This window comes from Rhinoderma darwinii, chromosome 2 (assembly GCF_050947455.1).
Source record: "Rhinoderma darwinii isolate aRhiDar2 chromosome 2, aRhiDar2.hap1, whole genome shotgun sequence".
Classification (NCBI taxonomy): domain Eukaryota; kingdom Metazoa; phylum Chordata; class Amphibia; order Anura; family Rhinodermatidae; genus Rhinoderma; species Rhinoderma darwinii.
In genome coordinates, this window is record NC_134688.1 from 252918423 (window position 1) to 252936296 (window position 17874).

Below are 17874 nucleotides of genomic sequence, written 5' to 3' on the forward strand. Positions count from 1 at the left end.
GCGCTTGGTGTTACGTTGCCTGTCCCTGAATGCGTGGATAGTTGCGGTTCATGTACCAGGCGTCCAGAATGACATTGCGGATTCTCTTTCTCGATTGCAGTGGGATCGTTTTCGCTTGGTGGCTCCGGACGCGGCGTTGGAAGGGTGATCCGGTCTTCTCTTGCACCTGGGACTTGGGTTGCTCATGATTCTGCGTGGTGGAATTGGGAAAGTTGGCTGGCATCTCTGGATGGGGTAAGAACAGATGACGATCGCGTAGTGGCGCTGCTGGTGTTTCTGGGACAGGTTTCTATTGCGGGCTGGTCCGTATCTAAGGTTAGTAGTTTTGTGGTAGCCCTGGCCTTTGGTTTTAAGCTCCGGGGGTACAGGGATATTACAAAAAGTTTTTTGGTTGGCCAGGCCCTGAGGGGTTATAGGAAGGGGAGAGTGTTACCTGATCGTCGACGCCCTGTGGCTTTCGTGTTATTGGGACAGTTGCGGGGGGTGTTGGTAGATGTTTGTTTTTCTGATTTTGAGGTGACTTTGTACAGATTGGCGTTCTCGTGGGCGTTCTTTGGGGCCATGAGGGTGAGGGAGCTGATGGCGCCTAGCACAAAGAGGTCTGGGGGGTTGCGGATGGAGGATGTGGTACTGGCGGACAGGAGTGTGGAGTTTTGGATCCGTCGTTCTAAGACGGATCAGGGTGGACGTGGTAAGCGAGTGGTGTTAGGGGCAGCGGCTGGGGCCAGGATGTGCCCGGTTGCATGCTTCATGGGTTATAGGGCTGTTTGGCCGGTGGTGAGGGGGCAACTGTTGTGTCACGTGGATGGGTCATTTCTGTCTCGTTAACAGTTTACTTGGATTTTGCGTCTTGAGCAGTTGGGGTTAGATGTGTCCTTGTTCTCCCCTCATTAATTTCGTATTGGAGCAGCGACGGAGACGGTGTCCTGGGGGATGGGGGCAGATGTTGTAAAACGGATAGGTCGGTGGGATTCCCGCCGTTTTCAGTTGTATGTGCGCCCGCAGTTTTTATTATGATTATGTGTGTGCTGGTTTTCGGCCCACCCCTCCACTCTCTTTTTTATTCTTCCCATCGCCCCTCCCCCCTCTCTCTTTTCCCTTTCCCTCCCTTTCTTCCTCCTCCGGTTCTTTTTTTTTTTTTTTTTTTTTTAAACTTTTTTTTATTGAGTTTTACATATATCTTTAACATACATATAATATAATATTATAGCAGAAATGTACAATACATCACATTATTTATACCCTGAAACTGGTACAGCTATGGTACATAGTCTTTCTTCCGCTGGTAAGTCCAAACTTTTCTAATTTATAGAGCTATTGCAGCTTTGGCAACAGATTACACATAAAAAACCAAAAACATTTAACACATTAACTATGGTAGCCTAACCAATAATTCCTCATTTGTCTCTTCTCTTGCTCCTTTTATGTCTTGCTTTCAATGTGTTCCTATCTGACTGTTTGATTCTGCTGTTTTTAGCTTCCCTAATGTCCCTTTAATATCTTCGATAAGATACCATTTAGTTTGTCTAAAACCTTCCATCGTTTTTGCTATATCGGATTCTGTCATTTGTTCTAAAAATGGCCTCCATTTTCTAAAAAATTTCACCGTCCCCCGCTCTTTGTGCCTCAGTGCTTCCATTCTGTCCGAATGTAAATATCCATGTAGTTGCTGGACTAATTGTTCCATCTTTGGGGTGTTAGTTTCCAACCAATTTTTCAGGATGCACCTCTTTGCTATAAGTATTATTATGTGTGCTAACGGCGGTATGCGTTGCAATATTCCCTCTTCTGCAGTGTCCACTAACGCTATTGAATGAAATAATAACAGTGTCGGGCTCAATGGAATGGTTTTACCCCATAGCTTCTTGATATATGTTAATACTTCCGTCCAATATCCCTGAGTAGCCGAACACAACCAGATACCATGATATAAGTCTGTGTGCGGCTGAGCACACTTTGGGCAGGAATGCATCCTATTTGGATTTTCAGCTGTGGGTGGTATATTAAAAGCATAAATGGCTGCATGTATCAGTCTAAATTGTGTCTCCCTCCACACTTCATTAATCACATGTTTTCTCACTGTTTGCCATCCCTCCAGTAATTGTTCATTTATATCTGGGGTTTTGAAAATACGTCTCCAATATGGAAATTGATTTTTATTTTCTAGTTTTACATAAATACCTTTCATTGCCCGATATAATTCCGACAGGGACTTCCTATGGGAATCTTCTCCCACTAGTGTATCAAAGGGGTTGTCTATTATTTCTTTTTCTAAATTCCCCACCAGCTTCGTACAAAAAGCTCTAATTTGCATATATTGTAAAAAATGAGTTTGCTGAATTCCATATTCACTCCCCAGTTCTGTTAGCGTCTTTAACCTTGGTTCCGTCCCATGCAATACATGTTCTACTGTGTCTATCCCTTTGTTTTTCCATGCCTTAAATAGACTGCTAGACTGCCCCGCCGGAAACCGGGCATCATTCCAAAGGGGCAAATACTTAGATAATTGGAAGGAAAGGCCCTGTTTTTTCCTCACTTCCTTCCAACACATTATTGTGTCACGTAATATGACTGAGGACTTGACCTTTTGAGGTAGGTGTCCTAGCTTAGTGTGTAACAAAGCCCGGAGATCATATTCTCCCGCCAGAGCCGACTCCAAGTTTCTATTCGAATAGTGGCTAGTTTTATGTATCCAGTCCAGGACATGGCGGAAAAGGCTAGCTATATTATAACCTCTCAAGTGTGGTATGTTCACCCCCCCTTGCCAATGATATCCCTGTAATTTTAGCAATGACACTCTAGGGCGCTTATTCATCCATATGAATTTCGTTATGGCCGAATTGAAGGCATTTACATCTTTATGTTTTAGCAACAGAGGCAGTGTTTGCAGTGGATATAGTAATCTCGCAAAGGAAATCATTTTGACCAAATGGCATCTCCCAAACATGGACAATGGTAAAGCCATCCATCTTTGTAGTTCCACTTTTATTTTGCTGAAAATGGGTTCGTAATTTAGTTGGTATAGCGTTCCTGTGCTCCGCCCTATATGTATTCCCAGATATTTTATTCGTGTTTTTGCTATTTTAATTCCCAGTCGCTGAAGGTTCTCGTCTGCTGTGTGATTATGATGTGTTAAACCTAAAAGTTCACACTTGCTTGTGTTAATTTTCAGTCCTGCATGTTTTCCATATTCCTGAATCACTTCAAATACTCTAGGCAAGTGCCTGGACGGTTGGGAAAGAAACAACAGAATGTCATCTGCAAAGACCGCTGTCTTAACTTCCATTTCGCCTACTTGGATCCCTGAGTATATCTGCCCTCGCTCCAGAACCCGTATCAGAGGCTCCAAAGCAAGGTCAAACAAAAGTGGTGACAAGGGACACCCCTGCCGTGTGCCTTTTGACAACTTAAACATTTTTGATCTAATGCCCGGAGTGCAAACTGCTGCTGTTGGATTATTGTATAGCGTTTTCAAATATACTCTGAATGCTCCTTGTATATTGAATTTATCCATGACCATATCTAACCACCTCCACTCAACATTGTCAAATGCTTTTTCAGCATCCAATAACACTATCGCTGCCTGGTTGTGTGACTTTACTTCGGCCCTTATCCCGTCCATGACTCCCAGTACCTTTCTTATGTTTGTCACTGCCGACCTACCTTTTATAAATCCCACTTGTGAAGGACCCACCAATAATGGCATTATCTGAGCCAGTCTGGTCGCCATGATTTTCGAGATTAGCTTAAGATCCTGGTTAATTAACGATATTGGTCTATAGGAGCCCGGCAGTAACAAATCTTTCCCCTCTTTGGGCAACACTTTTATATACGCCATGTTTGCTGCTATAGGAATGCCTTCTCCCATTAACAATGAATTAAAGTATGTTAGTAACGGAGGGGTTACCTGGTCTTGCAATATTTTGTAGAATTCCGCCGGGTAACCATCAGGTCCCGGCGCCTTTCCATTTGCCAATGTCTTAATCGTCTGCTGTAGTTCTTCCTGCGTGATAGATGCATTCAGTTCCCCTAATTGTTCCTGGGTGAGTGTAGGCATGGGGAGATTAGCCAAAAACTGGCTTCCTTGTAAATCCCCAGGTCCCGCTGTGGAAGTATATAGCTGCTGGTAGAATTCCTCTAGTACAGCATTTATTTTCTTAGGGTCCGAATGAATCTGGCCTTCCTTATCCTTCATTTTAGTGATGTGTGTCTGCGGTCGGAACCCTCTAGATAACCCTGCTAGCATCTTTCCAGCTTTGTTACCATACCTAAAAAGCTTGGCTTCATAGAGTGATCTCCCAAACCTTTCTTTGTTTTCCAACCATGTCTCAAAATGTCTTCTGGCCTCTATCCATTTTAGTTTTTTTCCTGTTATAGGGTCAGCCAGAAAGGCAGAGTATGCAGCTCTAAGCTCGTCACTGCATTCTCTAAATTTCTGCTGTGTTTGTTTTTTCCTAAACGCTGCATATGATATGAGCCTCCCTCTTAATACCGCTTTCGCTGTTTCCCAATAAAGTGCCTGGTCAGTGACATGTTCTGCATTATCTATCGAATACTCCATCCACCATCCTTTTAACTTCTGTTGGAAATCTTCCTCCTCCGCCAGATGAGTTGGGAATCTCCACTGCGTGAAATCCCCCCTGGGATGTTTATCTATCAGTACCAGTCTCACTGGCGCGTGGTCCGAAATGATCATGTCAGTGATGTCTATTTGATCCAAGTACTGTAATAGTTGTTGACTCAGATATATGTAATCTATCCTAGACCAGGATTTATGGTATGGTGAGTAATAGGTGTATTCCCTATCATCTGGATGACTATATCTCCACCCATCCGTTACTTGTGTAATTTGCGCAAACTTCTCTAGAATACCATCTGTGCCTAATGCCGATGTCTGACTACTTCTCTTCCTATCTTCAGCCACACATTGTACTGAGTTGAAATCCCCTCCCACTAACTTCATTGCACACGTGTCCGCTAGTAATGTCGTCTGCAGGGTTTGGAAATAGGTGCGGTTATTTGTGTTGGGTGCATATATATTATAGACACTGATCTCTCCCAATTGCGTGTCTAATAATAATCTCATCATGCGTCCCTCCGAATCTACCTCCTGTGAGCACATCGTTGCGGCAAGATTTTTATTTATTAAAATCAGGACCCCGTTTTTTTTTTTTATCGCCGGTGAGCCGTATACCTGTCCCACCCAAAATTTTCGCATCCTGAAGAAATCTTTTTCCTCCAGGTGCGTTTCCTGGAGTAAGGCCAAATCTACCTTCATTTTACCGAGATGTCTCAGAACCATTGACCTTTTGTGTGGGGACAAGAGCCCCTTAACGTTCCATGTTACTACTTTCATATAGGATTCTTATGATATGTGTCTGTGTTATCATTTGATGTATCCCCATCCCCTAGGAGGAACCACTTCACAATCTTCCCTTCAATATGGCTACCATTCCACCTTAAACTCCAATTATAAACCAACAATTTAACATTTTTTGTTGTCTTCTGACAACCTCCCTTCCCCCTGTTTTTATTCCTTTTGACTTCACTTTTTTCTGCCATGTGTTCTTCTTTCACCTACTTTTAAATCTGTCCTATGCAGCTTGACTTTCTTTGTCACATACTAGATTAACATTTGTAACATAACATATCTCCCGGATTCACAGATATATATCTATACATCCCACTTTGTCGTCCTTTTTTACCACTTCCCTCCTTAATTATCCCAGAGGTAGATCTCGTCAACAAAATATATCTGGAGCTAAACATCTGTATTACTCACTACTCCCATAAATCGGACAGTCCACCATTTTCTGGCTGTGTGCCCAGGTTATCAATGCCTCGGCGTCTGCGTCAGCCTTTTTTCTTTTGGCGGTTGTCCTTTCTGGTGCGACGTCTCTTGTTGCGTTCCACTTTTTGCGGGGTTGTTTTCTGCCGCGGTAGATCCCGGACCTTTGAGTATGTCCTTGTATACTGCTTCCGCTTCCCTATGATCCGTATATACTTGCAATGTGCCACTTGGCGTTGTTACTTTTAAAATCGCCGGGTACTGGAGCTGAAACTTCATGCCTCGATGATGAAATGCTGTGCAGATTTTACTAAACAATTTTCTTTTCTTCGAGACTTCCGCTGAGTAGTCTCCAAATAACAGGACTGTGACCCCGTTTAATTTTACCGGCCCTCTTCTGGTCTTGTACTGACGTAACAGCGCTTCCTTGTCAGAGTAATCCAAGTAACGAACTATGACTTGTCTTGCCCTCTGCATCTGACCTTGCGGCTGCGTCAGCTTTTGTCTGTCTGGGCCCACCCTGTGCGCTCTTTCCACCTTGCACGGACCATCCATGTTCAGCATCTTCGGGAGGTCATATTCACAAATGTTTTTTAAATGCGTTGCCGGCACTGTTTCTGGTATTCCCACCACCCGGACGTTATTTCGCCTTGATCTGTTCTCCAGATCATCTATTTTGGCCAGCATTTTTTCCTTCTCTGCTACCAGCTCCTGCAGTGTGCCATGAGTCTCTGCTGCCTCATCTTCCAGCATAGAGATTCGCTGTTCCACCTCATCTAGTCCCTCCTCCGGTTCTTATGGTTGGTTTTCTTATATTTTGCTCTTATCGTCCTAGGTATCCCTTGCCGGTTGGTGTGGATTGTCAGGCATTCTTACGTGCATTGGGGGGCGGAGTGGGCCGATGTTCGTCCGGACAGGCGACAGTTGGGTTTTTGGCGGGAGGAGGTATTGGTTAGTCGGCTGGGGAGTAGAGGGATGGTCTGGAATTGGGTATTGCCTGATGTTCATAGGTTTGCGGAGATGGATAGAGCGCCTGACATTTTAGTGTTGCACGTGGGGGGTAATGATTTGGGTAGTCGCCCTTTTCAGGAATTGATTAGGGACATTAAATAGGATTTGCTTAGGTTGTGGTCCAGTTTCCCGGGGTTCACGGTGGTGTGATCTGAAATTGTTCCGCGTAAGGCCTGGAGGCATGCCAGGTCTGTGGCGCGTTTAAATAAGGCCCAGATGAAGGTCAATAGGGCGGTTTCGGGGTTTGTAGTGAGGAACGGGGGCATCTTTGTTCGTCATTATGACTTTAAAGATGGCCAAGGCAATTTCTGGTTGGGTGATGGTGTTCACCTGACGGCCGTGGGGATCGACCTGTGGACTCTGCGCCTGCAGGAGGGGATTGAGCGGGCTCTCTTGCTGGGTGGGGGCTCTCATACTTCAAGGTGGTCTAAGTATGTTCGTGTGGCGGATTGGGGGTCCTTGGAGTTGGTGGTAAATTGCTGTTGGGGGGGGGGGGGAGATACATCGAGGGTATAGTCCCTCCCTAATTTATTATGGTTTTGTGCTCTGGTCAATTGGGCTCCTGCTGGGTGGTGTCCCGGGGAGTGGTTGTGGTGTAGGTCAGCCAACTGTAGGTATGACGGTGCCCCTGAGCCTGTAGGGTGACGGCTGGGAGTAAAATACGGTGCAGGTGGGCTGTTTATGTTGACAGACTTTTGTAGCTCCAAGGACTCCCCTTCCATTGTTATTTTATGTAAATTGTTGTTTCCATTATATTTGTTTGTAAATAAAATGGCTGCTGTGGCCAAAATGTATCCAACCCAGTTGTCTGTGTTTTCCTTATAGGTGAAGGGTGATGGTAGGTGGTATGACCATTAAGAAGGGGAGGGGTAGAAGGCATAGTAACATTACCCTTATGAGAGTGAACACACTCTACAGTCCCCTCATCAAGAAATTTAGACGTGCCCTGAAAACACATTTTTTAGACAGGCCTATAACATTCCCTACTCTAATTCCTTTCCCTGGTCCCCCTTTAGATCATTAATGAGGCCCCTTCATTCAGCAGTATCCCCCACACTCCTTGTACCCTAATACACTTCATGTCTGTCATACACTGACACTGGCTGGTGACCAGCTCATGCAGCTTTATGTGTACTACCCCATATGTATAAAATATGGCTGGACCATTGTACTTAAGCATTTTTTTACACTTTGTGTCTCCCTTATTTTCTCATAGATTGTAAGCTCTTGCGAGCAGGGTCCTGACTCCTCTTGTTTGAATTGTAAATTAGTTTTGTCAATATGTAATGTCTGATTTTGTCTGTACAATTTACCCCCTGAACTGTAAAGTGCTGTGGAATACGTTGGCGCTATATAAATAATTTTTTTTATTTCTTGAGGCCCTATCAGTGCATTACATGGCAGTCCATTCAAGTTTAATAAGGACTCTGTAATGCTTCATTTCTTCTATGATCGCACTGCAGAAGAATTAATCACAAACTGCCAGGATCGCCCACAGATTACTGCGGATTGCTGGAGACCCAGTGGCAGGATACCCTGTCATTAGCTTATTGTTGGTGGACACGTCTAGGAAAAAGGGATTGTCCAAAACATACATCCCCCATAAGCCTTCCTGAAAACACCTCTTAAACATTAGCAACTATGATCCATGTCAGGGTTTCTCAAACTGTGAGGTGCCCCCCCCCCCCCCCCAGTTGTTGGTAAGGGGCAGCTGGGGAGGCAGTTTTGACAGAAGTGATCATAACCTGCACAGTTCTCTCTCTAGCTACAGCAATATTTGGTTTAGGAACAAAACCAGCTTCTTTTGTGCTTATTTTAATGTTCTACTCGATTTAGGAGACAAATTTTAACCCCATAATGACGCGGCCTATTCTGGTCATCAGGACGCAGTGATTTCTATTTTCATTGTTGCATTCTAAGAGCCATAAAATTTTTCTTTTTCTGTCAACGTAGCCATATGAGGGCTTATTTTTGCGGAATGAGTTATATTTCATGGGTAACATACTGTATAACGTATTGTATAACTTTTATTTATTTTTTTACCAATTATGTGTACTATTTTTTTATTTATTTTTTTATTATAATTATTGTTATTATTATTTTACTTTATAAAGCATTCCTATTTAGGAGGCTTTGTGTTATTTATTTATTTATATTTTTAAATATTTTAATTAACTTTTTTTGTGCCACTAGGTGGCTAGATTATGTGATTGTTTGATCAATGATATAACACACTACAAAACTTCTGTAATGCAGTGTATTATTTGCCTGTCAGTGTCCTATTAGGCCCTGCCTTCTGCCACAGAAACACATCGGCATCCCACGATCACGTCACAGGGGGGATGGGCTAACAGAGGGAGCCCCTAGGATGCCACAGTCACCAGGATCGGTGTTATCTCCGATCCCAGCCGTTAGAGAGTGGTGTTGGCTGTGTAATCCACCCGAAACTTGCTAGTGATGTGCCTGCGCCATCACTATTATATACATTTACGTTAATTTGCTGGAACTGTACAATTCCCAGAACGTAAATGTACATCATAGCGAGGGAATGGGTCAGGGGCTGGCTGACTGGCAAATTTTGGCCAGTGGGGCAAGTACACAGTACTGGCCCATGAGTAGAAGCCCATCCTTAACCTGTTTACATCCGCCTGCTGTATAAAGGTGTCAGAGGTAACTAGTCTTTAAATACAGCCGTTGTTAAAAGAGTGCTGTTTTCATGTTGGGATCGCACACGTATGTGCAATCTCTGATACAGTACTAGAATGAAGATAAAAAGTGCTTAAAGGGGTTATCCAATCAGGGACATATATGGCCAGGGTCGGACTGGGAGGATCCTCCGGTGGGGCCAGGCAACAAGCTGCTTTTATCCAGCAGCTGCTTACTCTTGTAGGCAGGGCCAGCGTTAAGGCCCACTGCCGACTATAGCAGCCAGAGTGGCTGAAATGGGGCCTGAAACATGAGGCGGCACGTGCCCCCTCATGATCGGTCGCGTCGCTAGCACTCGAGGGGGACCCGGTGCAAGCGACTGCAACATTCACTTGTATCTGCGTCCTCAGGATGCAGATACAATTGAATAGTATTGGCTGCAGGCTATGACGGAGTGACGTCATTGCATCACGCTGACCTATGCAAGGGTCCCGTACGAGACGGTGGAGCACTCCGTCCGTCGCGGGAACAGGGCTAGTTAAGTACAATTATTATTTTTGGGGGGGCACTATTTACTTGGGGGGACTGTGTGGCGCTATTTACTAGGGGGGCTGTGTGGCACAATACAGGGGGAAGGGCTGTGTGGCACTATCTACTAGGAGGGCAGTGTGGCAAATTAGAGGGGGAGGGCTGTGTGGCGTCATCTACTAGGGGGGCTGTGTGGCGCTAAATACAAGGGTGTGTGTGGCAATATCTACTAGGGGATCTGTGTGACTGAAAGGATCTGCCAGGCACAGCTTCTGTGTCAACACCCATAGGTAATCAGTCTGCACCTGCTTCTATGTCTGTGAGACTGACTCCATCTTCCACCACTCAGGATGGCAGGCTTAGGAGTGGGAGAGCCTATCACAGCCTGGCCAGACGGAGCTAGCTCCCGCCCTCTGTCTATTTATACCTGCCTTTCCTGTTCCTCCTTGCTTGTGATTCTTCTCGTTTGGTTTCCTGGCCCTGCTGCAGCTTCTTGAACTATTTGACCTTGCTTCATATTGACCCTGGCTTACTGACTACTCTCCTGCTCTGCGTTTGGTACCTCGTACACTCCTGGTTTGACTCGGCTTGTTCACTACTCTACTGCTCTGCGTTTGGTACCTCGTACACTCCTGGTTTGACTCGGCTCGTTCACCACTCTTGTTGCTCACGGTGTTGCCGTGGGCAACTGCCCCTTTTCCCTTGCTTCTGTGTACCCTTGTCTGTTTGTCTGTCATGCACTTATTGAGCGTAGGGACCGTCGCCCAGTTGTACCCCGTCGCCTAGGGCGGGTCGTTGCAAGTAGGCAGGGACTGAGTGGCGGGTAGATTAGGGTTCACTTGTCTGTTTCCCTACCCCCAGCATTACAGTGACAGTATTTACTAGGGGGGCTGTGTGGCGCTATCTACTAGGGAGCTGTGTGGGGCTATCTACTAGGGGGAGGGCTATGCTGCACTATCTACCAGGGGCACAATGTGGCACTATATGGGGGGCTGTGTGGCACTATCTACAAGAGGGGGCTGTGTGTGGTAATATCTACAAGAGGGGGGCTGTGTGTGGAACTATCTACAGGGGCTGTGTGTGGCAATCTACAGGGAGCTTTGTGTGGCACTCTCTACAGGGAGCTATGTGTGGCACTATTATTATTGTGTGGCCTAAAGGGGGTACCATTATAGTGTGTGGCAACGAAGGGGCATTAATTCCATCTGGGGCACTATAAATGGTAAGGTTTTTGTAGAGGGTGGAGAGGTGCTAGAAAAGCGAGAAGCCAAAGATGTTTTTGTTGCAAATTCTGCAGAGGCGATTCGTGGTCGGGAAAAGGTGTCGGGGCAATCCGGGCTGGATGAAGAAGAAAAGGAAAAGTGAGCGACTCCAATCTGAGAAGACATCACCGGTGAGTCACTGGATTTCCCTCTATTGTATTAAAGGAGTTTTCCCATCTTAGACATTTATGGCATATTCACAGGAAATGCCAGAATTGTCTTGATAGATGCAAATTCAGGCGGTAATATTGGTATTTGGTTTACTACACACGTTTTACTACACAATTAAGAGTAGTTGCATTATTTATATATAGCTGGTGGGCCCAAGGTACTCCAGTCTGACACTGTTTATGGCATATCCACAGGATATGCCATAAATGTCAGATAAATGCGGGTCCCACAACATAATACAAGAAGACAAACGCACACTTACTAATCACAGGCATGCACACATACACACATCCACTACCTAAATGCACTTACGTATTATACACACACTCCCTATGTACATACGGCACGCACACTACATACATGTGTACATACATTTTGGTAACGGCTTCTCATCTCTTTCCTCCTAATGAAATTGGCGCAGGGCCCCGAAGCAAGGGGGGCCCACGGCCCCCCGCACCACATCAATAAAAAGTTACTATAGTAACTCGGACCGCGGGCCCCTGTTACTATAGTAACATACTTTACTTACTTTCCTGGTTCCGGATGGCAGCGGAGGTCCTGACGTCAGGCGCTGTGCGCAGCGCATGACGTCACAGCGCTATGCGCCGCGCACAGCATCGAGACGACAGAACTCCCGCCGCGGCCGAAGAGGAAGGTAAGGTTAGCCCTGACTGGCGGGGACCGACTCCCGGGACCCGCCAATCAGCTGTTTTGAAGGGGCCGCAGCACTCGGCCCATGCGTGATCCTGTCTGCTGGGCCCTGTATCTAAGCCAATCACAAGGTAGGCTTAGATACATGGCCCATGTGTGATCCTGTCTGCTGGGCCCTGTATCTAAGCCTACCGCACTGTAGGTTTAGATACAGGGCCCCAGCACACAGTAATCTTATACTGTATAAGATTACTGTCTGCTGGACCCTGTATCTAAGAATACCTTGTGGTAGGCTTAGATACAGGGTCCCACAGACAGTATCACACATGGGCCCTGTATCTAAGCCTAACACACGTGTTACTAATAATTTTTTGTGTGTTTTCTTACAGGTTCGGTCGTTGGACTACGTCGGATTCCAGGACTACTTCGATGACAGCTTTTTTTTTATTATCAATAAAATGGTTAATGAGGGCTGTGTGGGTTTTTTCTTTATTTCAATAAAATATTTTTTCTATATCTTTGTGGTTTTTTTTAAACTATATTACTACCGCCTTAGTAATGGCCGCCGGCTGATTGACAGCATCCATTGCTAAGGCGGGGCTTAGTGTTAGCCGATGCCGAGGCTAACACTAACCCCCTTTATTACCCCGGTACCCACCGCCACCAGGGGTGCTGGGAAGAGCCAGGTACGATCCAGTACCTGACCATCTGTAGTGATGGTCGGCCACTGGGGTGGCCGCAGGCTGGTATTATCAGGAGGGGAAAGGCCAAAAACAGTGGCCCTTCCTACCCTGGTGATGCTAGGCTGCTGCTGCTTTATTGTATCTGGCTGGTTATGAAAAATGGGGGGACCCCACGTCATTTAAAAAAAAAATAAAAATAATAATTTTAAAGAACGATGTGGGGTCCCCCCCAATTTTCATAACCAGCCAGATACAACACAGCAGCAGCAGGCAGCATTACCAGGGTGGGAAGGGCCACTGTTTTTGGCCTTCCCCAGCCTAATACTACCAGCCTGCGGCCACCCCGGTGCCTGCCCGTCACTACAGATGGTCGGGTACTGGTTCGTACCCAGCTCTTCCCAGTACCCCTGGTGGCGGTGGGTACCGGGGTAATAATGGGGGTTAGTGTAGCCTCTGCACCGGCTAACATTTAGCCTCGCCTTAGTAATGGAGGTTGTCAATCAGCCAGCGGCCATTACTAAGGCGGTGATAATAAAGTTTAAAAAAGCACATAGAAAAAATATTTTATTGAAATAAAAAAACACAACCCTCATTAATAATTTTATTGAGAATAAAAAAAACGGCGTCATTGAAGTCCTCGAATCCGAAGTCCAACAACCAAACCTGTAAAAAAACACAAACACACAAAAATAATCAGTAATACATAAAGAAGCAAAATTATTATTCTTACCTGTCCTGGGTCCAGCGCTGGAGCCGCAATGTCAGCGAGCTGGGCCCTGTATCTAATCCAATCATGTGTGATACTGTCTGCTGAGCTGTGTATCTAATCCAATCATGTGTGATACTGTCTGCTGAGCTGTGTATCTAATCCAATCATGTGTGATACTGTCTGCTGGGCCCTGTATCTAATCGTATCTTGTGTGATACTGTCTGCTGAGCTGTGTATCTAATCCTATCATGTGTGATACTGTCTGCTGAGCCACTGTATCTAATCCTATCATGTGTGATACTGCCTTCTGAGCCACTGTATCTAATCCTATCATGTGTGGTACTGTCTGCTGAGCCACTGTATCTAATCCTATCATGTGTGATACCGTCTGCTGGGCCCTATATCTAATCCTATCATGTGTGATACTGTCTGCTGAGCCACTGTATCTAATCCTATCATGTGTGATACTGCCTTCTGAGCCACTGTATCTAATCCTATCCTGTGTGATACTGTCTGCTGAGCCACTGTATCTAATCCTATCCATAGTTTATAGGGTCGTAGTGCTATAGATATGCTATGCTGTCTCATATACACACTTTTTTTTGGGCGGACACATATGTATTGGGGCTATTTCCCCTGACATTTTAAGCCCTGAGGGTATGTTCACACGGCAGCCTCCGTTACGGCTGAAATTACGGTGCTGTTTTCAGGAGAAAACAGCACCGTAATTTCAGCCGTAATGGCATGTGCAGGCGTCTTTCGCTGCGTCCATTACGGACGTAATTGGAGCTGTTTTTCTATGGAGTCCATGGAAAACGGCTCCATTTACGTCTGAAGAAGTGACAGGCACTTCTTTGACGCGGGCGTCTTTTTTACGCGCCGCCTTTTGACAGCGGCGCGTAAAAAAAAATGACCGTCGGCACAGAACATCGTAAGACCCATTCAAATGAATGGGCAGATGTTTGCCAACGCTTTTGAGCCGCATTTTCGGACGTAATTCAATGCTAAAACGCCGGAATTACGTCCGTAAATAGGGTGTGTGAACCCAGCCATAGTGACGCCCCCGGCTGCTAGTGCTGCATTGTTGGGTCACTTAGGAGACCCAGCGATGCAGCTGAAAGCTGCGGACCGTCGGCCATGAGAAGTTTGCGGGTGCGGGGGGGGGGGGGGGGGGCAGTAAGAATTCTTGCATCGGGGCCCATGAGCCTTTAGCTACGCCCCTGCAGAAACCCCTTCAATTAATGCATTTCTTCAGATTATACGAATATTAAACCTGTTCTAACAAATTGAGTGTTGGGGACAGGGCTGCCATTCCCGATCACTGCCATAAGTAAACAGGGAACCGATCAGCCGATGAACGAGCAAACATTCATTCATCAGCTGATTGTATTGTTTGTTTATGCAGCAGAAAATATTATCGTTGTTGGCAGCACATCACTCTATGTAAACAGGGAGATGTGCTGCCGACATGATGTAAATGCATGGGGACGAGCGTTCGTAGTAAAAATCGCCTTCTTTCTGCTCAACACATTAATAGCGCCTTCCTAAGAACTACACAGTAATAGTATTCCTCAGTGCCAGACACAGTAATATTGCCCCTTTTGTGCTCCACACTGAAGTAATGTCTTGCGTTGTAGCCCCTAGACAACAATAAAGCCCCATTTGTGCCTGACACAGGATTAATAGCCCCATTGTACCACACAGACAGCAATAATGTCCCTATTTACACAATAATAATGGCCCTGAAAAAAATGTAATTCATACTCTCCTAACCCATCAGCATGACGAAGGTAGCGAAACGCGCGTCGGGGTGTTTCCTTGGATCGGAGACTGTCACCCATTAGCATGTCCACCATAGGTAAATTATCTAAACATTGATATATATATTTTTTGCTATTGTGTTATTGTCATTTTGCAATAATCCTATGGTGCAACCTGAGGGACCATATTCTAGATACTTGGTCTCCTGTGTAAACATTTAACCTTATTATTGGTCTTTTTTTTAGGGGGGATTCACACGAGCGTGTATTCGGTCCGTGCGGGCCGCGTGGTTTTCACGCGGCACGCATGGACCAATACAAGTCTATGGGGCAGTACAGACAGTCCGTGCTTTTTGCGCAGCGTTTGTCTGCTGCGCAAAAAGCGCGACAGGTTCAATAACTCTGCGTATTTCGCGCATCACGCACCCATTGAAGTCAATGGGTGCGTGAAAATCACGCGCACCACACGGAAGCACTTCCGTGGGACGAGCGTGATTCGCGCAACAGCAGTGAAAAGGATGAATGAAAACCGAAAAGCACCACGTGCTTTTCTGTTTCCGAACATCCAAACGGAGTGTCTTTGCGATGAGCGAAGCCGGACAAGCGTACCGAACTTCACCGGGTTCGGCCAAACTCGTTTTGGCCGATCCCGGCAAAAAAATTATCGGTACGCGACGTCAGGAGATAGTCACTGTCCATGGTGCTGAAAGAGTTAAACTGTTTCAGCACCATGGACAGTGACTTGCGATCCCAAAATACATTAACCTGTAAAAAAAAACGAAGTTCTAACTTACCGATAACTCCTGTCTCCTTCCTGCAGTCCGACCTCCCGGGATGACACTTCAGTTCAAGTGACAGCTCCAGCCAATCACAGGCCAAGCACAGGCTGCAGCCAATCACAGGCTGCAGCGGTCACTTGGACTGCTGCGTCATCCAGGGAGGTGGGGCCCGATGTCAAGAGAGGCGCGTCACCAAGGACGCGTCACCAAGGACGCGTCACCAAGGCAACGGCCGGGAAGTTCTCGGTAAGTAGGAACTTTATCTTTTTTTTTTACAGGTTTTTCGCTGTTGTGTTCGGCATTCACTGTCGAGGGTGCTGAAAGATTTAGCTCTTTCAGCACCTTGGACAGTGACGGGCGTTGACAAGCCTCATCTCTATGATGCCGGCTGCGCGAAAATCACGCAGCCGCGCATCAGACACGCATGATATACAAAAAAATGGGACATAGAATGTAATTAAAACCACAGAAAAGGCCATACTCACAGATTAGGTGGTGGGTAAAATACCCGTTCCAAACAGGACGCAACCAGGTCAGAGAATGCTGTTGATGGGAAGTGCCCAGGTGTGTTTAAATAATGATAGCCACTCCCACTAACCTTGAGGGGAGTGGTGTGTTGGGCATGGAAGTAAATGTGTAATAATAATAAATAAATAACTAATAAAGTACTGTGTATAGTGCACATGTGAGGTATAGGGGATATGACTAAGTGTAGTGTGTAGAAATCAGGGCTGTGAGTGAAACAAAAAAAGTGAGTGGAAAGTGTAAAACATGGAGGCATAGTGTTTGGATAGTGAGGCACAGCATATATCGCCGAATAGCAGCCTATTTATAACGCCCATATTGTAAGAGAGCGGGCTGCCCTGCGTGCAGTGCCAAACATCCGCACACCAGGCTATCCCAGCATCATAAGACCCGGGCGCGTCCTGAAAAAAAGTTTGTACAATGTAAGTAACCATGAAAAAACATGGGGTATTAGTTGTTGTTTTGGCCAAAAAAACGCAAGCTCGCAATCCACGTCACGGATCCCCACACTTGCGAGTCCCTACCTAGAACTTTTCGTTCCAAAATCTAAGATATACAAAAAAATGGGACATAGAATGTAATTAAAACCACAGAAAAGGCCATACTCACAGATTAGGTGGTGGGTAAAATACCCGTTCCAAACAGGACGCAACCAGGTCAGAGAATGCTGTTGATGGGAAGTGCCCAGGTGTGTTTAAATAATGATAGCCACTCCCACTAACCTTGAGGGGAGTGGTGTGTTGGGCATGGAAGTAAATGTGTAATAATAATAAATAAATAAATAATAAAGTACTGTGTATAGTGCACATGTGAGGTATAGGGGACATGACTAAGTGTAGTGTGTAGAAATCAGGGCTGTGAGTGAAACAAAAAAAGTGAGTGGAAAGTGTAAAACATGGAGGCATAGTGTTTGGATAGTGAGGCACAGCATATATCAGACACGCATGACACACGCAGCTGTCAAATGGTTTTTGCGCTCGCAAAACGCTGCGTTGTTTGCGCGCGCAAAAACGCAACGTTCGTGTGAATCTGCCCTTATTGACATAACTTCATTATATTATGGTGGAGTCTCTTGTTCGAGGTTGTTTTTTATTATATGTTTTTAACTATTGTATGTAATTGTGGGAAAAAAGGGGGGTCATTCCCGTAACGGGACAATAAAGATTGGTATTTTGGGAAATTTAGAAATACTTTGTTGTTATTTTGTTTAGACATTTTTTTGTTTTTTTTAAATATTTTTATGTCTTGACTATTTATTGGAAGCTTTGAATACATTTTTGGTGGATAACCCATCAGAGTAGTTGAGGGCTCTTGCAGCCTGTGCTGCGAATTGATGTCACCATATCCAGCCGCCTGTGCCA